General features: G+C 44.4%; 1 protein-coding gene and 1 non-coding gene across 3 annotated transcripts in view; one reads left to right on the forward strand and one right to left on the reverse strand.

Annotated features, from left to right (window-relative positions):
- Positions 1 to 21,485, forward strand: part of Kcng3 (potassium voltage-gated channel modifier subfamily G member 3) — a 52,803-nt gene that overhangs the window by 14,832 nt on the left and 16,486 nt on the right. The window lies entirely within an intron of this gene.
- On the reverse strand, positions 20,282 to 20,585 carry LOC146894325 (signal recognition particle RNA). The gene has a single exon (XR_015002516.1).

Genomic DNA, 21,485 nt, shown 5'->3' on the forward strand with positions numbered 1-21,485 from the left:
CACATGTATGTATGTATGTATGTATGCATGTATGTGATTGTTTGTTTGTTTTGAGACAGGGTCTCACTATGTAGCTCTGGCTGCTATGGAATTCACTATATAAGCCAGGCTGATAGTGCACTCACAGAAATCCGCCTGCCTCTAGCCTCCTAAGTGCTGGGATTAAAGGTGTCTGTCACTATGCTCAGCTTCATGCTAGTTTTTTGTTTTGTTTTTATTTTGAGACAAGGTCTTGCTAAGTTGTCTAGGCCGACATGGAAGTTTCTGTGTAACCCAAGAAGGCCATAGTTTCTCTCTCTCCCCCTTCCTGCTTCCCTCCCCCTCTCCCTTTCCCTCCTTCCCTCTGTCTGTCCATCCGTCCCTCCCTCCCTCCTATTTTGATTCAACTATTGGGAATTTGAGAATTTCATACACATCCGCCAAGCACTTTGATCATATCCATCCCCCTCCGTTTCCCTCATTTCTAACATTTCTCTGTCAAGATATTTATGCCCGGGTTCTGTCTCCGAAACCTCGGAGGTTCACTGTGTAGGAGTAGGCTGTGAGATGGCTGGGTACAGTGGGTACAGTCAGCAATTGATTGCTGGTAGAGGCTGCACCCTGAGTTCACACGTACCCTGTGCTGGTAAATGTGTGGTGAGTGCGGAGGGGATGGGCGACCAAACCCTGGGTTCATGAGCTAGGTCCTGTTAAATCAGGGCCAGGCTCCTTAGCAACATGTTGGAAGTTTATGATTTTAGGGCCCTTAAGACACCTTAGTGCAGTGCTTCCCCCTCCCCAATGCTGCTCCCCTTTAGTACAGCTCCTCTTGTGGTGACCCCAACCATAAGATTATTTTTGTTGCTACCTCATAACTGTAATTTTGCTACTGTTACGAATTGTAGTATAAATGTCTATGTTTCCCAATGGTCTTATGTGACCGTGACCCCTGTGAAAGGGTCGTTCATCCCCCAAAGGGTTGCGACCCACAAGTTGAGAACCATTGGCTTAGAGGATTAAAAAGCATTTGATTCCTAGCCTGGTGGTTTGAAAATTGATCCCGGGGACCCACATAGTGGAAGGAGAGAACTGACTCCCACAAATTGTCTCCTGACCCCACAAAGCATGCTGTGACACACACATAAATAAGTAAATAAATTTTAAGTTTGTGATTTTATATGAATATTAAGTGCATTTAAGAAATAGGAAGCGGATCCTACTGTGGCGATCCACCTCCTATAATCTCAGCACTAAGGAGGCCAAGGCAGGAGGATCAGGAGTTTGAGGTCAGACTGGGTAAATAGCAAGACCCTGTTTCAGAAAACAATAAAAGGGGCAATGGTTTGTATGTGTGGTACATACCCACCTGCCCGTGTGGCATAGGAAGGCACGGCCTTGGACCTTATCTTTTCAGGAGGTGGAAGAGCCCAGCGGTCCCTGATGAGGAGAGGTGGTGCCACAATGGGCAGGAACACTGGAGAGGGGCAGAGCTGGGGCTCCAGAAGGGCATTGGCATCAACCTGAATTCCCCAGTGCCAGCCACATGGATACCACAAAAGTGGCACAACCAACTGAACTGTGTCAGGCATTGGATTCTCCACCGTCCTGGACTGTGTTAGGCATTGTGTCCTCTACTGTGTCAGGCATTGTGTCCTCTACCATCCTGGACTTGGTTTTTAAAGAGGGTGTATCTAAGAATGTCTTAGACAAAGTAGCCACGCTATTGATTTTCATTATAACTTGACCCTTACTACATATTCGTAATTAAAGAGAAAATATCGCAGCACTAGAGAGTGCTGGGTTTTGGGTTGTGGATTGTGGGCTTTGCTACTCTGCAGTGACACCAGTCCTGGGTTATGCTTTTCGTTATGTGTGGTGATAGGGGAGGTTGCAGAAAACACTGTGTGTGTGGTAGCGCATGGTGACTGTCTCAAAGGCCAGCCCTCTGCAGGTGGCTGAGGTGTGAGCTGAACTAGCAGCTCCCCCCCCCCCCCCGCAATACTACTGATACCCTGATGCTCTACATTTGTTCAGGGTGAAATGAATCAGGTGCTTGAGGAGACCAGTAGGCAGTATTTGTTGCTATTGATAAAATTCAGTCTTGAAGGTAAACGTTAGTAATTGTCATCTTCCTGGCCGTGGTGACGTGAGCTTGTGGTCCCAGAAACCAGGAGGCTGAGGGTGTGAGGTTAGCCTAGGCTGCAGGGTGAGTTCCAGGCCAGCCTCAAACCCACATAGAGCCCTGGGCATCACCCAGCACATTGGTACGTTCTGTGTGACCAGTCCCAGATGACACAAAGCTGTCGAAGGATCAAAGAGACCAGCACGCTCTGGAGCAGCACCACAGACAGTTTGGAGGTCGGTGCTGTCACAGCTGCTGTCTAGCCTCTGAGAAGCTGTCACCTTTTGAGTTTTGGTATAGTGCCAAAGAAAAATGGCGGCAGTGACATGAAAGGGCTGGTAAAATTACTTTTCCTAAAAACAATTTTATTAAAGATTTTTTTAAAAAAAAATAATAGGGACCTGGAAAGATGGCTCATTGGTTAAGAGCCCACAGTGCTCTTTTAAAGGACCAGAGTTCAGTTCCTAGCACCCATATCAGTTGACTCACAACCACCTGTAAGTCCAGTTCTGGGTGGGGGGAAGGGAGGATGCTCCTAACTTCCATGGGCACCTGCACACACAGACACACAAGCATACATACTAAAAATAAAATTTTAAAAATTATATGTTACGTGCATGTGCGCGCGCGTGTGTGTGTGTGTGTGTGTGTGTGTGTGTGTGTGTGTGTGTGTGTGCATATGAGTGCAGGTGCTTGTGGGAGCCAGGAGATGCCGTGGAAGTGGAATTACAGGTAAGCTGGCATGTATGGATTCTAGGAAATGAACTTAGATCCTCTTGAAAAGCAGTAACCCTGCTAACTAGCAAGCAATTTCTCTAGCCCATTTTTTTTGTTTATTTGTTTACTTCTTGAGGCAGAGTTTTATGGTGTAGCCATGGCTGCTCTGGAACTCAGAGAGATGGTCTTGCCTCTGCCTCCTCAGCTCTGGCAAGCACCGCCCTGTCCAATTGATGTCATGCAGGGAATCAAACCCAGGAACTCATGCGTGTTAGGAAGTTGTTCTCTTCCAACTAAAACTACATTCACAGACCTATTTATTACTATTTTAAGTGAACCAAGAAATAATTAAAAATTCCTGTCTTATATCTAATGTAAGTATTAATAGATAAAACCTTCATGAAGCAAAAATGTCCCAGGCCCAGCTAAGTAAGTCTCAGTTTTAGTATGGGCATCCAAACCTGTCTTCTGGAAGCTTTAGCAAATTCTTGCTGGTGCCCTTTTCCAGTTGCTTTTTCTAACAAGCTCTCTGTTCACCCTTCCCAAATTAAAAATATTTGTTTGTGGGACTGGAGAGATGGTCAGCAGTTAAGAGCACTTGCTGCTCTTGTAGAGGACCCAGGTTCGATTCGATTCCCAGCACCCACGTGGAGGCTCGCAACTGTCTAGAAATCCAGTTCCAGGAGTTCTGACAGGGTCTTCTGACCTCTGCAGGAACCAGGGTTGCACCTGGTACACATACATCCATGTGGGTGAGACAAATCGTACACATAAAATAAATAAACCTAAAAAAATTAAAAATTTATTTGTGCTGGATGGGGTGACAGAAGTCTTTAGTCCGAGTACTCAGGGGCAGAGACAATGAGATCTCTGAGAGTTCCAGGCCAGCCAGCCAAAGCCATACATTCAGTGAGATCCTGCGTCAAAAGGTGTGTGTGTGTGTGTGTGTGTGTGTGTGTGTGTGTGTGTGTGTTTGGAGGTTAGAGACCAATGTCTCTCCCCATTTACTACTACTACTATTATTGTACTGGCTGGTTTTGTGTGTCAACCTGACACAAGCTAGAGTCATCAGAGAGGAAGGAGCCTCAGTTGAGGAAATGCCTCCGTGAGATCCGGCTGTAAGGCATTTTCTCAATTAGTGATTAATAGAGGGGGGCCAAGCCCATTGTGGGTGATGCCATCCCTGGGCTGGTGGTACTGGGTTCTATAAGAAAGCAGGCTGTACAGAATGGGAAAAGATATTCACCAACCCCACATCAGACACAGAGGTCTGATCTCCAAAATATACAAAGAACTCAAGAAATTGGTCATCAAAAGAACAAACAATCCAATAAAAAATGGAGTACAGACCTAAACAGAGAATTCTCAACAGAGGAATCTAAAATGGCTGAAAGACACTTAAGGAAATGCTCAACATCCTTAGTCATCAGAGAAATGCAAATCAAAACAACTTTGAGATTCCATCTTACACCTGTAAGAATGGCCAAGATCAAAAACACTGATGACAGCTTACGCTGGAGAGATTGTGGGATAAAGGGAACATTTCTGCATTGCTGGTGGGAATGCAAGCTGGTACAACCACTTTGGATGTCAGTGTGGCGATTTCTCAGAAAATTAGGAAACAACCTTCCTCATAGCCAGAACCTGAAAACATCCTAGATGCCCCTTGACTGAAGAATGGATAAGGAAAATGTGGTATATTTACACACTGGAATACTACACAGCAGAAAAAAATAATGACATCTTGAAATTTGCAGGCAAATGGATGGAGCTAGAAAACATCATATTGAGTGAGGTAATTCAGACACAGAAAGACAATTATCACATGGTATTTCAACATAAAGCAAAGAAAACCAGCCTACAATTCACAATCCCAGAGAACCTAGACAATGAGGACCCTAAGAGAGACATACATGGATCTGATCTACATGGGAAGTAGAAAAAGACAAGATCTGAGTAAATTGGGAGCATGGGGACGGTGGGAGAGAGTTGAAGGGGAGGGGGAGAGGGAGGGAGAAGAGCAGAGGAGAATGTAGAGCTCAATTAAAAAAAAAGCAGGAGGAGCAAGCCAGTAAGCAGCTCCCCTCCATGGCCTCTGCATCTGCTCCTGCTTCTAGGTTCCTGCCCTGTTTGGGTTCCTGTCCAGAATTCCTTCAGTAATGAACATCAATGCGGAAGTGTAAACCTAATAAACCCTGTCCTTCCCAGCTTGCTTTATGGTTGTGATGTTTCTTTGCAGCAATAGAAACCCTGAGAAAGACTATCATTTATTATTATTACTGTTATATTATTATTGTTTTGAGACACTGTCTCACTGATCCTGGAACTTACCAACTGGCTGGACTGGCTAGCCAGTAAACCCCAGGCCTTCTCTTGTCCCTGCTTCCCAGCACATAAGCCTGCCTGGCCTGATGTTTTACACGGATGTCGGAGATCCAGACTCAGTCCCTCTCTTGTGTAGTAAATTCTCTACCCAATAAACTTTTTTCCCAGTGTCTGCTACCTGGAACTTGGAATGTGGACCAGACTGGCCTTGACGTCCTAGTGATCCTTCTGCCTCTGCCTTCCAAACGCTGAGTGCTGAGATTACAGACATGTCCACGATGTCCCCTCCAAAGTGGTACCTTTACACAGAAAAGCACACAGTGTGTATAGCTGAGTAATTTCTTATATAGTCCTTCCTGCAGAGTAAGAAAATGAACGGTTCTAATGATGGCCAACAAATCCTTCTGCAAGTTAGTTGATTCTCAGTCCTTTGATTCCAACATGAAAAATGGAATTGATTTGACAGAAGATATCATTAGAGTCTATTGTTTCCTTTTTCTAAGAACAAATGTAACATAGGGCTGGGGCAAACACTCTCAGTGAGCTTTCAGTGAGAGCATTTGCCTGGCTTATGTGAGGCCCTGGCTTGATTCTCAGCATTGCAAAACTTGTCTTAAAGTACAAATAATAATTGTATTTATAGGACACTATCGACCTTGTATGTGTTCCCATTATGGAATTATTCTGTTTTTGAGGCAGGGTCTCCCTGTGTACCCCTGGCTGTCCTAGAGCTCCGTGTAGAACAGGCTGCCTTCCAGCATGCAGAGATCCACCTAGAGTGCTGGAGACCCCAGCTACCTTGAGGAATCATTAAATTAGGCTAACTAATATGTCTGTCACCCCATGTACCTGTCCTTTTTTGTGATGAGAGCGTTGGTGCTCAGTTTAATCTCTGTCCACTAATAAGCAATCGTTTTATTTATTTTTTGTGGTTAGGTTTTGTCTCACACTGGCCTTGAACTTGTCAGTAGCCTGTGGTGTCCTTGAACTCCTGATCCTCTCCTCTTACCGTTTATTCAGCACTGGGGATGGAAGACCCTGCTCTGTGCCTGCCAGGCAAGCTACATCCTCTGCTCTCACTTGTCCATTTAGATAGAAAGATTTTGCGTCTACAGTATGCTATAATTTACAAACTTTGCAACTATTTTAACTAAAAACCGTATTCCAGGCTGGGGAGATGACTCCATCTGTAGTTCACATTTGCTATGTGAGCATGAGGATCTGAGTTCGAATCCCCTGCACCGAGGTCAAACCAGGTGTGGCTGTGAACACCAGTAAGTCTAGTGTGCTGTGGTTGGGGCGGGGGAAGAGACAGGAGGCTCTCTGTTGATTGGTTAGCTAGCCTAGCTTTAAAAAAAAAACAAAAGGCAAGCGTTAGGTTCAGTGAAAGAGCCTATCTTAAGGGAATAAGGCAGAGAATAAGAAAACAGGACCTCGGCCTCCTCTGACCTCCACACATATACAGAGACGAAAATAGACATTTGCATATACCACGTGCATATAGCACACACACACACACACACACACACACACACACACACAGTTGTATCAAAATAAAAATGTTCTAAGTTCTTTCAAGGGTGCCTAGTTTTGAGAGCACCATGCTTTAGCTAAGCAAGGATTGTGGGATAGTTTAGGGACCGTGCTGCTGTAGGTCAGGAAGTTGCCATAATGTCACGAGTGTCAGGAGACGAGGGTGGCCAGCGAGGGCATTGAGTGACTGTAGCTTTACAGGTAGGGACACTTTGCCAAGGAAGAAGGGAACCCTCGATAGTATTGCCAAACCCAGGGGACACCAGGATTTGCCTTTCGTCGAAATCCCATCATTTGTTCACTTGCCTTACAGCCTGTGGTGACAGGTGATCACCATGGACCTGGTTGTGACATCGTGTTAGACACATTGGAGTCACACAGAGGCAGTTTTGTTCCTGTCTTGTCACATGCACCTTTGCTCCATGCACCTTGTGTGTGTGGCACAGAGCGAGTGAAGGAAATGAGGTAGGCCTCACCTCACGTGCCCAACAATGCCAGGAATTGTCTTAGTTTTTTTTTTTTGTCTTGTTTTTCAGAACACGCTGAGGTAATGAGTATCTTCAGTTCAGGGGAGATGCTGGGAAGTCCGTGGGGCTGGTGACGTGATGGGGAGGGTTGGGGATGCCAGCTCCTGGTCCCAAGTGTGCTTAGCTGAAGATCCAGTTCTCTCTGCACAGCACACTCTGTCTTTGGGTGTATAAATGATGCATGTGGAATTTTGACTCATATTACAAAGCCAAATTAAAGACCAAATTGAACCTAATTGATAGTTATTGTTATATATGTCACTTAAGAACTAAGTTCAATGAAAAAGGTTTTTTACAATCCCTAGAAAGATACAAATTAGATTTCACCAGTTAACAGTACGATATACAATGGGTTTTTAAAACAAATTGTTCCAATTTCTCAATTAACCTGTGTAATTTATTTAAATGTTGGTAGTAAGTTATTATATTACATTTTCTGAAGGATTTTTCTTAAATATGACAGACTTGAAAGTAAAACAAAATTCAGGCATTTTTTTAAATGAAGAATTTCTTATGCCAGTCAAAACGTGTTTTTCTTGAATAGCAATTACCAAAGCTTAAGCAGAATATATCAGGCGTGTAAAATAAAAGAAACACGCTTTACAAAGGGATGTCTGTGCTGGCCTGTAGTCTCAGCACTCTGAAGGTGGAGACCAGAGGCTCGGGAGTTCAAGGTCAGCCTTGACTACACGTCTGAGGCTAGCTTGTACCGCTTGGATTCTGTGTCAGAGTGGAGTTGGGGAGGAGGAGGAAATTACGCATACGAGAGTCTTTAGGGTGTGAAGATACACAGATTCACAGATTATAGACCTGGTGTGGCCACGCAAGCATGTTTTCCTGGCATCTCAGAGGCTGAGACAGGAGAATTGCCTCAAGTTCAGAGCTAGCCTGGTCTACATATTGAGTTCCAGAACAGCCTGAAATGCGTAGAAGATTCCCTGGCTCAAACAAAAGTATGGACTATAGAATACCGAATACCACCATATACCCTTTAAGTTCACCAGGCGCCTCTTTCCTACTGAAATCCACAATGTGTAGTGAGACTTTTTTGTGGAATACCCACCCCCAAATAGTGACATGGAAGCTTATTATTAACTATGAGATTTTAGCCTTTCGCTTTGGCTTGTTCCCAACTAGCTCTTATAACTTAAATTAACCTGTTTCTATTAATCTATTTTTCACCACTTGGCTGTTTGCCTCTCATTTATTCTGTACGTCTGACTTCCTCTGTGTCTCACTAGTGATCTTGCCTCTCTCTCCCCGGAAGCCCCACCTATTCTCTCCTGCCTAACAATGGGCCTGCCAGCTCTTTATTAAACCATTCACAATAACACCTCTTCACACAGTGTAAACAAACATCCTGAAATAGCAATAGCTGTCTTCTGACTTCTGTACCTTAGAAATCCATTTAAGGACTGGGGAGGTGGATCAGTAGCAAAGGTACTTGTGCCGAGTTTGTCCCTGGTACCCACATGGTAGAAGGAGAGAACTGATGCTCACAGTGGCTTTAGACCTCCACACAGGTTTCAGGATATGTTCATGTCCCTTCATACATACAGATAAATAAATTATATGTGTATGTGCCTATAAGCTGAGTGTGATGGTACATGTCTGTAATTCCAGCACCTGGTAGGCTGAGGCAGGAGGATTGCTATAAATTCAAATGTAGTCTGGGTTACATAGGCATGATCAAGGCAAGTCTGTGCTACATGGTGAGATGAAAATAATTATATGTATGGTCATATGTGTATATTTGTGACTATTAGTTTTTCATTACTATGATAAACATCAGACAGTCAGAGAGGAAAGGTTCATAGTTCCTTCTGTGTCTGTGGAAGCTTATGATGGAGCAGAATTGCTCACCTCAAAGCTAGGAAACACAAAGGAAGAGGAAGAGCCTAGTCCTTTTCACTTCCAGGTCACCGCCCTCAATGACCTAAAGACCTCCCACTAGGCTCCACCTTGTAAATTCCCACCACCTCCCAGTAATAGTACCAAGTGGCAAGCCATGCCTTTAACGTGGGTGTTCGGGGGGGGGGGGGGACACCCTGCACTCAGACTACACTGGAGTTTCTATGACTGTTAGGAATGACGTCACAGCCCAGCCTGCTGCTGGCCCTTTCAGTTGTGATGTTGAATTTCATAGCCACGGTCCTTTCACTTCACAGTAGGCAGGGGTGCATTTGTACGTCTGTCTGTAGAAACTTTCCCTTGCTGCGGTGCTGCAATAAGTGGCTTTGTTCATGTCTCAGTGCGCAGGTAGGACCTGTTTGTAGATGGAAGAGAGCACATTTCTCCTAGCAGCAACTGGAGTTGGTGCACGGATTTATGCCCTTACCATCAGGGAGTAATGGCCACAGTGCTAAGCGTCCTAATTGGCTTCCATGATTAGATTCACCTTGCTTATTTGATACACATGAAATAGCTTTTAAAATCAAGTTTTTTGGGATATAATTTATGAATTATACATTATTTTCAAGCATCCCATTTGTTGACATCAGACACAATGCATCTTCTTGGAGATTCCCCCAGAGGGGCTCCACTGAGGAGTACCCGGATAGGACTCAGGGCTCATACAGGTCCTCCGTCATCTGAGGGCCTGCTTTACACTGGCGACCCCAGCACTCAGAGGTAGAGGCAGGAGGATCAGTGGTTTAAGGTTATTCACTATTTAGTAGTTGAACTCCAGCCTGGGGCATGTGAAATCCTGTCTCAAAAATCCAAAAGAAACATTTTTTTTGCTGCTGCACTCGCCAGTAAATGCAGCAGGCTCTGCCAGCATACACCTTCTCTCATTCCCTGCCTCCGGTGCGCTGCCTCCTGCCGCCTCCATAAGTGCTGGGATTGCAATCGTGCCACTCCATGCATGGCACCTGGTCAGTTGTTGATTATTTACTGTATATTTATTGTTTTATGACTTCCTCAGGTTTTCTCTCTGTGTCTTGTCTTCCTGACAGTGTTTTTGGTTTCTAAGTTGTGCACAGTGTCCTTGACCAAAGTCACACTTCAGGGACTTAGATTTTGAATGCATTGATTATTTCCTGCCCTCTGGCACAGCCGAAGTCTGTAGAGGCATCACTTGGTTTGTGTTTGATCCTTGACCCCATAAAAACCCAATTCCATATTTGCCATCGAGGTCATGGCCTATCTGCTGCTGACAGGGGTGCTCCCACAGTGTGGGGAGAGCCTGGTGAGCACCACGGAGCAGCTGTGCTCCCACAGTGTGGGGAGAGCCTGGTGAGCACCACAGAGCAGCTGTGCTCCCACACTGTGGGGAGAGCCTGGTGAGCACCTCGGAGCAGCTGTGCTCCCACAGTGTGGGGAGAGCCTGGTGAGCACTACGGAGCTGTTGTGCTCCCACACTGTCAGGAGAACCGGGTGAGCTATGAGGAGTTTTGGTTGCATGAAGTTTTTATCAGTCCTGACCTCGGTAGTTTTAGTTCTGTTGGATAGGCGTTAGCATCGCACTGTGCTTTTCATTTCTCTTTTTCTTTCTTTTTAAATTTTTATTACTTATTTAATTTTTTGTTTGGTTTTTGAGATAGGATTTCTCTGTACAGCCCTGGCTGTCCTAGCACTCCCTCTGTATAGACCAGGCTGACCTTAAATTCAGAGACCCACCTGCTTCTGCCACCTGAGGGCTGGGATTCAAGGTGTGTGCCATCTGGTTCACTCCTCCCTCCCTTCCTCCCTCCCTCCCTCCCTCCCTCCTTCCCTCCCCTTCTCCTCCTCCTTCTCCCCCCCACTCTGTGTGTGTGTGTGTGTGTGTGTGTGTGTGTGTGTGTGTGTGTGTGTGAGACAAGTCTTACTCTATAGCCCAGGTTAGTCTGGAATGCACTGTGTAGCCCAGGCTGTCCTCAAGTTGATAATGATCTCCTGCCTCAGCCTCCGGAGTGCTGACATTTCAGATGATAACCACCACACTGAAGTAATTTTAATTGTCTTGATAATAAGAGTGCGGATCATTTCAATGTGCATATTGGCATTTTACATATCTTACTATGAGTGCTTGCCCAAATATGACCCTACTTTTTAAGAATATTGATTTTTATTTTATGTGTATGGTTATTTTGGCTACATGTATGTCTCCACACTAATGTGTGCAGTGCCTGAAGAGGCCAGCAGAGGTAGCAGCTCTCCTGGAGCTGGAATTACAGGCCGTCATGAGCTGCTATATGGGTGCTGGGAATTGATCCCAGGTCCTCAGGAAGAGCAGCCAGTGCGCTTAACCACCAAGCCATCTCTCTAGCTCCTGTAGCCTATTTTTAAAAATTTGTGTATTTGCATTTATTACTGAGTCTTAGGAGTTTTTCATACATTCTGGATGCTAATGCTTTGTCAGATGTAAATTCTTTCCCTCAGTCTCTGTTGGGAACTTAGCTAGTCATTTCTATGTGTGTGCATGCACACACAAGTATTGTGAGCCTGTTTACACATGTGCAGGTGTGTGTCAAGTGTGTGGAGGTAAAAGGCTAACCTTGGGTGTCTTCTGTAGCTGTTCACCTTGCTTGTTTGTGGGGGAAGAATTGAAACCATTTTGCTCTTTGGCAACAGAATCTGTCCCTGGGACTGGCTTACTGACAAGGCTAGGATGGCTGATCATTGAGCTCCTGGGACCCTCTTGGTCCCCCAGTGCCTGGCTTTGTCGTGAGAACTGAAGATCAAACTCAGGTCTTTGTGCTTGAACAGCACAAAGGCAGTTTCCTCACCAATCTCCTAGCCTTCTGGTTTATTCATCTCCTAGAATGGCTTTTGTTTTAAGATGGAGTCTTGCTATGTATCCCTGAATGTCCCTTGCTGTGCAGCTCAGGCTGGATTCAGACGCAATACTTCTGCCTCCCATGTATACATAGCTTCTAACTGTTTTCTGTCTTTTGAAAGATTTACTTATTTATTTCATATGTATGAATATTTTCCCTGTGTGTGTGAATGTGTAATGTGCTCATACCTGGTGTGAAGGGGAACGTGAATAAAGTAATCCAATACTAGCTCCGAATAGGGTATAATACGGGGTTCTTTATTTAAGGGGGGAATCACAGATCACAGCAGGGAACAGGAACAGAATCTGCATCCAGGTGTGAAAGCAGAGTGGGGGGAAGCAGTGGGCACACACCTTTTGTCTAAATAAGGGAGTTTCAAACCCAATACAAAACTATATACAATAAAAACAGATACCAAGTAAAAAAATTAGAATTACAACAAGCATAAACAATATTATTTTTAATATTTTAGCAAAGATGCTAAATGTTTTAATAATTATTTTATCTTAAGGAGTCTAAGTCTTGTATTAGAAATGGCTTGGCTAAGTCATAAGAGGAAAGTAACTATGACTATCTAGTCTTCAGCCCCATCAAAGGCCCGAGAAGGGAAATGATATTACTTGAGTAGGCAGGAAGTGCAATCAAGCAACTTCTAAAATGTGCAGTAGGTGACAGAGACAACTGGCTCCCTGGGCAATCACCCAAAGTCTCATTTGCAGCATTGGAGCAACCAATTTTGGTTAAGGCCTAGAGTAACTGACAGACCATTTTCAGAGGCAGTATATTTTTCCGAACCATCTTACCCTGTCTTGGCAAAATTTGGCAGTCTTTTTTCCTTGTTTCCTTCTTGTCCAGTCCGGACACTGTGCATTTTGTCAGTGGTCGAGGCATGGGCAGTTTCTTGCCCAGAGACCAGTTTTGTCAAGAAGAAAACAAGCTCCAAGTGGAGTGTCTTTAGTGCTCAACATTCTCTCAGAAATAGATCGGTGCTTTGAGGAGCAATCGTGTCTCACATCAACAGAACCCTAAGTTATTTAAATGCCATGTTCTGCAGTTTTTTTGAAGTGATTGAAGATTACTTATCTATGCAGATTACAATATCTATGTATCTAAAGAACCTGATTAGTCTAACTATGACAAACATGCATGACTATTGACCTATAATTCTTAATACCTATATAACTTAAAGACTAAGACTTCATATTAAAATATTAAACAATCTTTAAGCAACTGTTTAGCAAATGAGGGCAATGACCTCAAATGTAAACAATGCATAAGTATCTTGATTAGGGGTAGAAATGTATAATGCAATATGATAAATATATCCTTAAATTGTATCAATATACAAAATAAACAGATGTAGAAACATGCATACATACAATCTGACAAAATAACTTTGCATAGGTGTACCAATATTGTAAACAGAAATAGGATCATATTTAATATAACAAATATAATTTGAATTTGTAATAGTATACAAGAATCTATAACAATGTAAATCATCTATAAATAATAGCTCACAAGTATTTACTCTATTACTCATTATTATTATTATTAGTGTGAGTAAGCTCACACTAATCTACCTATTATCCCATTAAGGGAGGTGATGTGGGATTCCATTCTGTATGCTATAGATGCCATTGGTTAATAAAAAGCTGCTTGTGCCTATAACAGGGCAAAATAGAGCTAGGCAGATAAACCAAACTAAATGCTGGGAGAAAGAAGGCGGAGTCAATGAGATGCCGTGTAGCCATCCGAGGAGACAGACGTTGAAACCTTGCTGGTAGGCTGTGACCTTGTGGTGATGCACAGATTAATAGAGATGGGTTCATTTAAGATGTAAGAGTAGAAATAAGCATGAGCTAATGGCCAAGCAGTGTTGTAATTAATACAGTTTCTGAGTGATTATTTCAGGTCTGGGCAGCCAGAAAACAAGCAGCCTCCGACTACGCTGGTGCCCATGGGGTTTAGAAGAGGGTGTCAGATCCCAGGAACTGGAGTTATGGATGAGCCACCATTGTGAGCCACCATATAGGTGCTGGGAACAGAGCCTGGCTCCTCTGCAAAAGCAACACACACTCTAAACTGCTGAGCCATCTCTCCAGACCCCTAATTGTTTTTTAATTAACACCAAAACTGCAATACCCCATTTTGTTTTGTCCTAAGTATTTCAATAAACTGATAAAGCTAGATTTACAAGTGATAAAATTTATCACAGCATTAATGTACTTAACATGTCACTAAATGCCATTAGGTGGAACATTTTGTTTTTGGATTTTTTAGGTAGGGTTTCTCTGTGTAGCCCTGGCTGTCCTGGAACTAGCTTTGTAGACCAGGCTGGCCTCAAACTCACAGAGATCTGCCTGTCTCTGCCTTCTGGGTACTGGGATTAAAGGTGTGCACCACCACTGCTGAGCAATTCTTTTTTTTTTTTTGTGGTGGTGGAACACATTTTTAATCCTAGCACTTTGGAGACAGAGGTAGGCAGATCTCTGAGTTCAAGACTAGCCTGGTCTACTGAGCAAGTTTTAAGACAGCAAGGGCTACACAGAGAACTCTTGCCTTAAAAACAAACAAATGAAAAAAGGAGCGAATTTCTTTAAAAAAAAGAAAAGAAAAGAAAGAGGCTGTTGGAGTATCAGTGGCTAAAGACACATGTTGTTCTTGCCGAGATCCTTTAGGAAGTGGGGTACTGGGGGTGGGCCCTTGGGAACATGAGTTCCGATTCCTGGTCAACCAAATGACTGAGGAACCACTTTCTCCTGACCCTGCTGCCCTGAACGTCCATGGCTTCAACATGGTGTATGGCTTTCCTCTGAAACTGAGCCAGCGTGAACCCTTCTCCTCTGAGCTGTCTCCATGTCCTGTCTTATCTCCGTGGTGAGAAAACTAACCAATACAGAGCTTGATTGTTGGAATTGATGGAATATTTTGTTTTGTTTTTCAAGACAGGGTTTCTCTATGTAACAGCCCTAGCTGTCCTGGAACTTGCTCTGTAGACCAGGCTGGCCTTGAACTCACAGATTTTTTTTTTTAAGGTGGGGCCTCACTTCCTAGTCTAGGCTGTCTCAGTACTAACTACATAGGCTGGGCTAGCCTGAAGATTATAATTCCTCTACCTCTGAAGTACTGTAATTATAGGTTGTTACCTGTAATTTTCATGCCCTATTTAAACTTTGTTTTTGTATGTATGTTAGAAACTGTATTTGCAGAAGTCAGACTTTAAGTGGTTTTTGTTTTCTTCACTTGTCTTTCTGTTTAGAGAAAGCCTCGGAGGCTCTGCTTGGCTTCTTTGCATCCCTCACCCCTGTCTATTGATGTCTTAATGTTTGTAGTGAGTACCTAGTATACAGAAATTAAATGGAAATAATATAAATTTGTAATAATTCAATTATTACATATAATTGAATAATTATAATTATTTAAAGTAATAATCTTGAAGTCTGGATGCATTATTTATCTGTAGCTAGAAAATGGCTAATAATACCAGCCCAATGCCTTCTCTTTAAAAACATTACTCTTCTGAGCATTTTTTTATCTTCTTGTTGTGTTATTTTGTTGGTTTTGATTTTTTTGAGACAGGGTTTCCTCTGTGTAACAGCAACCCACTCTGTAGAACATGCTGACTTTGAACTCAAAGAGATCCACCTGCCTCTGCCCTTCAAATTAAAGGTGTGCGCCACCACCGCCTGGCTTAATGTTGAGTAGTTTTAAAAAGTGAACTTTTGAACTTTGTTTTCTACACACACACACACACACACACACACACACACACACACAGTATTATATCTACGTATATATCCTACAGTTGCTCTGTAGATACAAGCTATAGTTGAAATCAAAATGACAAAATGTTATTAAGGAAACTGAATTGGTATCAGTTTTCATGAGGTCTTGTTTGAAGAAGGGACTGCATTGATGTCCTTTCTCGTCTTGTGATTCTTTTAGGAATAGATTGCCCTTTGAATGCGGAGAACCACACAGCTCATCCCTGTATGGGAGGGGAGCAGGGACAGGCTTGTGTTGAAGGGGTCCCGTCTCACATCCTTTAGGTTAAATGCCTGTACGTGGAAAAGGAACCTTGAAGTTGCTGTCTGGAGCTGAGAGGGGAGCCAGGTGGAACGGAGAACGAGGTCTGGGAGGTCAGGAGGTGGTGTGGGTTTTTGTGGCTCTCTAGCAATTCTTTAGAACATAGGTTTCAGACTGTGCTCTGTGAGTGCCTACCAGGAACACAGTAATCTTCTGAAAGCCAGGCTGTGGCTTTGGTGAAATATCACCCCCTGATTCTTGGTCAGCCAGAGAGACTCAGTGTTCCAGATTCTTAGGCACCACTTGAGAGCTAAGAACAAAACAACCCAAGCTCTCTGAGAGACAGCGATGAGCCAGCCAAAGGATGGGGTTGGTGACATTCCTACGTTAGTTAGTTCTGCTCCTAAAGATGATTGCTGTTTTTTTCAGCTAAGTCAAGAGAAGGCCAGCGAGATGGCTTAGTGGCAGAAGTGCATGCTGCACGAGCCATGCGGCCTGGCTTTGATTCCCAGGACCCACATAAAGGTGGAAGGAGGACAGCAGCTCCAAAGTCCGGAGAATGATCAAAGTGGGCGTGTCAGGACGTCAGACCCTAAGTCGTTTTTTGTTTTCCTCTCTTGTCTTTCTGTTTCGAGAGTGCCTCGGAGGCTCTGCCTGGCTCCTTTGATTTCTCACCGCTCCACAGGTCCTCCGTGGAAGACAGCAGATAAACGTCCATATTGTGCCCCGCGGGCAGTGCTGGCTGCCCACATCCTCCCTGCCGTGACTATGCTGTGCATGGCCAGCCAGTGGCGGGGCCTTCTCATCAGAGGCTCCCGAACGCGTCCCCCCTTTTTACTTCATTTTGTGTGTAGCATCTGCCAGTTTGGCCTTGGTGTTTCCCGGGTGAGCACTGGAACTTCCTGACTGACCACACCTCCACCCTGAGCGTTCCCCACCCATTTGCAATGCTGCCTCACAGGCCTGGCACTGGGGCCGGCACATAGTAACCATGGAAGCAACGATAATGAATGAGTGGCTCCACCTACTGTCAAATCTTCAATGGATGCCTTTAAGGCTACAACTTGACGGTTAAATCCCTTTGCCTGTCCAGCAGCAGTGTCTCCCTGTCTTCCTTTTGCACATCTTACGTGGCCACCAAGGACTCTGGAGTACCCTGACATATGTTGCTCCCTTCCTAGGCCACCCTGACACCCCCCTTTTCATTTTCTCACAGCCATCCCATGCTTTGGAGTCTCGTATTTTGTTTTGCTTTGTTTTAAATATTGTGCTAGTCCCCAACTAGCTTCTCCCCAAGCAGAAGTGTCCATGACCCAGCATCCCCTCTATGCATGGGGGCTGTGTCCTCATCTGGAAAATAGGTATGATACCATGCCTACAAGAAATTAGTGGACCCTGAAGGGTAGCAATAATAAATACCTAAGGGCTTGATTTGTCTGCTTTTTTCAAAATTTAGTGTGGGTGGTGTGTGCGTGTGTGTGTGTGTGTGTGCGCGCACGCGCACACACACACATGCATGCATGCATGCATGCACATACTCACAGGTGCACATATACAGAGGTCAGAGAACAGTTTGTTGTTGGTTCTTTCTTTCCATGATGTGGTTCTAGGGAATAAATTCAGATTGTCAGGCTTGGCACCAAGTGCCTTTACCTACTGAGCCATCTTGCCAGCCCTAAAATATTATTTTAAAAAAATGATAGTCCCTGGCTGGCCCAGTAGGGAAAAGCACTTGCTGTGTGGTCCTGATGACCTGACTTTGAATGCAACGTGGAAGGAAAGAAGTGACTCCCAATCCTGATCTCCATGCTCATGAGCACACACACACATGCACACACACGCATGTATGCACCTGTGTGCACATGCATGCACCTATACACACTTAATAAATTTAAAAGTTACAGTTCCAATTGTGAAAATTCAGCTTTTCACAAATATAGTAAAAGGTAGATTCCTAACCTTTACTTTACAATCCTCCACCTACCAGCCCCTATATGATAACCCTATTGTCTCAGTTGATGCTCTATTGCTGTGAAGAGACACCATGACCAAGGTAGGTCTTCTAAGGGAAAGCATTTTATAGGGGCTCACTTACAGCTTTAGAGGGTTAGTCTATTGTCACCAAGGCAGGGAGCATGGCAGCATGTAGGCACACATGCTCCTTATGGAGAAGGAGCCCAAATTTCTACACCTGGATATGCAGGCAGCAGGAAGAGAGACACTGGTGCTGAGTTGGGGTTTTGAAACCTTAAAGCCTACCCCCAGTGACACACTCCCTCCAACAAGACCACACCTCCTAAACCTTCCAAGTAGTACCACTCCCTGGTGATCAAGTCTTCAAATCAGTGAACCTCTGGGAACCATTTTTATTCAAGACACCACACCCTGTTAGCTAGGGACTTGACAGTCTGGCTAGGCGCTTACCTACAGCTACGACATGATGTTCTCCATGCGGCACCGCATCAGCTGCCATTGGTTCCCAAGAGTGGTTCCGTTATTACCACTGGAGAAGCTTCAGCTTTCCCATTCCATCTTTATTATCCATTACCTCCCCAAGGGTGATTGTGTTATTGTTCTTTTATTGTCTCGCTTTAAAAGTGTTATTGCTTACCCAGCTCTTCCCTGGTTTGGCTTGTGCTGGTCCCTCCATGCCAGATTAAATCACATCGTTTTCAAAGATGTGTCTGTGATTGCCCAAGTGAAGGAAGACTCAACTTTTTTCTCAGTTAAGTGTGGTGATTACTACATTTATCACGTCTATATCTATTCTATTATTTACCATACTTTTTATTGTATTGGTCTTTATCGGTAAGGAGTTTCATCTCTTAGCATGGTACATGGTTAAAGAATTATAGGGGTGGGGGCTGGAGAGATGGCTCAGCACTTGAGAGCACTGTCTGCTCTTCCAGAGGACCTAGCTCATTTCCTCAGCACTCACATGAGAGCTCACACTGTCTGTGACTCCAGTTCCAGGAGATCAGACACCTTCACTCAGACACACATATAGACAGAACACCAGTGCACAGAAGATAGGGATAAATACATAATTAAACGATAAAAGAAGAATTCTAAGGAGACTGAAGTTAACCAGATGATAACGTGTTTAGTTTGGATTCTAAGTCTGTCCCAGTATGACAGCCAACTCCGTCTACTGGATACTGGTCCAGAAGTCACCAGGCTCTCTGGGAGCAAGCACAGTTCTTATTTAGACAGTGAATAGGGAGTCCAAGACCAAGTAGCATCTCCAGATGCCCAACTACAAAGCTACTTTAGCCGGAGCCCTTTAGGTGGGTTCTTCAGAAGGAGTCTGGGTCGCTCGGTACAGAGTGCTGTCTGACTGGTCTTTCTTGAGTTAATGTGCCTGGACTTGATAACTATTCTGCAGATTCTCTTTTGGTTGTTTCATTTTGCTTTGTTTTCGAAACAAGGTTTCTTCGTGTAGTCCTGGCTGTCATGAAACCCACCCTGTAGACCAGGCTAGCCTCGAACTCACAGAGATCCTTCTGCCTCTGCCTCCTAAGTGCTGATATTAAGGGCATGCACCACCACACCTGGTTTATCTCACCGATTCTTTCAGACTGAGTTTTCTCTTTATTTTTAAGGATGTAGTTGTTTTTTATTTTGTGTGTATGCATGTTTACCTACATGTATCTGTATGGACCACGTGCATTCCCAGTGCTGGCTTTTCACAAGAGGGTGTTGGATTTCCTGAAACTGTGAACTGCCATGTGAATTCAGGAACCAAACCCAGGGCCTCTGCAAGAGCAGCCAGTGCTCTTAACTGCTGAGCCATCTCCCCTGCCTCCCTTCTTTGTTTTGAAAAAAAAATCTTTTCAGGGCAAGTGAGATAGGTAGAGGTACTTGTCAAGTCTGACCTTCTGAGTTCATTCCCCAGGTCCTACATGATGGAAGGAGAGAATTGACTCCTGCAGGATGTCCTCTTCCTTCCATGAATATATGCACACACCTACACTCCAATTAAGAAATAAATGTAATAGAGAAATGGCTCAGTGGTTAAGAGCACTTGTTGCTCTTCCAGAGGACCTGAGATCCATTCCCAACACCCACATCCAGTGGCACACAGCCACCTGTAATTCATCCCGCCAGAGGATCCAGCACCCTCTTCTGGCATCATTGGGCACCAATACACATGTGTAATACACATACACATGCTCATATAAATAAAACTAAAATATTTTTTTAATTTTTTTTACTTTTTTTCTTTTTTTAAATTTTTTCTTTTCTTTTTCTTTTTCTTTTCTTTTCCTTTTTTTTTTTTTTTTTTTTTAAAGAGACGGGGTCTCGCTATGTTGCCCAGGCTGGAGTGCAGTGGCTATTCACAGGTGCGATCCCACCCACTACTGATCAGCACGGGAGTTTTGACCTGCTCCGTTTCCGACCTGGGCCGGTTCACCCCTCCTTAGGCAACTTGGTGGTCCCCCGCTCCCGGGAGGTCACCATATTGATGCCGAACTTAGTGTGGACACCCAATCGTCATAGCGCACTACAGCCCAGAACTCCTGGACTCAAGCGATCCTCCTGTCTCAGCCTCCCGAGTAGCTGGGACTACAGGCGTGTGCCACCGCGCCCGGCCTAAAATATTTTTTTAAAAAGTTAAAAGATAAAACCTTCTTGTTGGAGGGTAATTTTATACTCAGAAGAAGTGGAAAAAACAGTGCAGAGTTCTGGTGTGCCCTTCCCCTAAATGCCCCTCCCGGGTGTGCATTTTACATCTCTAATTCTCTCTCTGGTGCATTCCCTCCGCCACTCTGCTACCCCGTAGAGCCTCACACAGAGTATAGAATTAAACATCTTATATGATGATAGAATTAGCGTGTCCTGGGGGTTGAAACCACATTCAGGTTAGTAGATTTTCTTCCCATCCGGGCTCTTGGACATTGCATCGCCCCAAATACACCTGGCCTGTGTCAGGAGCCTAAACCAGTAAGAGTTTTTTTCATGAATGCCAGGGCAGGAGTATGGGGAAAGATGCTGGGGTAATTTCCCACCGTTGTCACTTGCGTCTCGACTGTCCATCCTCCAGAGACACGTGTGCTGAAGGTGTGGCCTTTAGTCTCCGGGACAATGAGAAGTCAGCAGAAGTGAGTAGTTGGCCTGGTGGGAGGAGAGTAGACCCTTGAGCCATGATCTTGAAGGAAATGCTAAGACTCTGTCTCCTCTTTGTGTGCTTTCCACCTGTGGTGAGACAGAAAGTCTCCCACATAGTCACGTCACACCCCCATGGAATAATACCCTGAGGCTGAGGTCGGCTTCAGAATAACAAGGGGAGAGAAAAATAGATGGAGCTGTATGGGGCACACGTGGATGTAGGTTGGGACTTGGCGTTTGGAGGGCCACGATACCATTCTTCCTGTTTGTTGTGCTTTGAGTAATTTATGTCTCCACCTCAGAAACTTAGAGGAGAGCCTGTTACATGAGAGAATCCAAAGCCCATCTCTGAAGTGTTGGGGTCCATCTCCACTAAATTACATA

Source organism: Myodes glareolus, chromosome 6, assembly GCF_982192425.1.
Source record: "Myodes glareolus chromosome 6, mMyoGla1.1, whole genome shotgun sequence".
In the NCBI taxonomy this organism is placed as follows: domain Eukaryota; kingdom Metazoa; phylum Chordata; class Mammalia; order Rodentia; family Cricetidae; genus Myodes; species Myodes glareolus.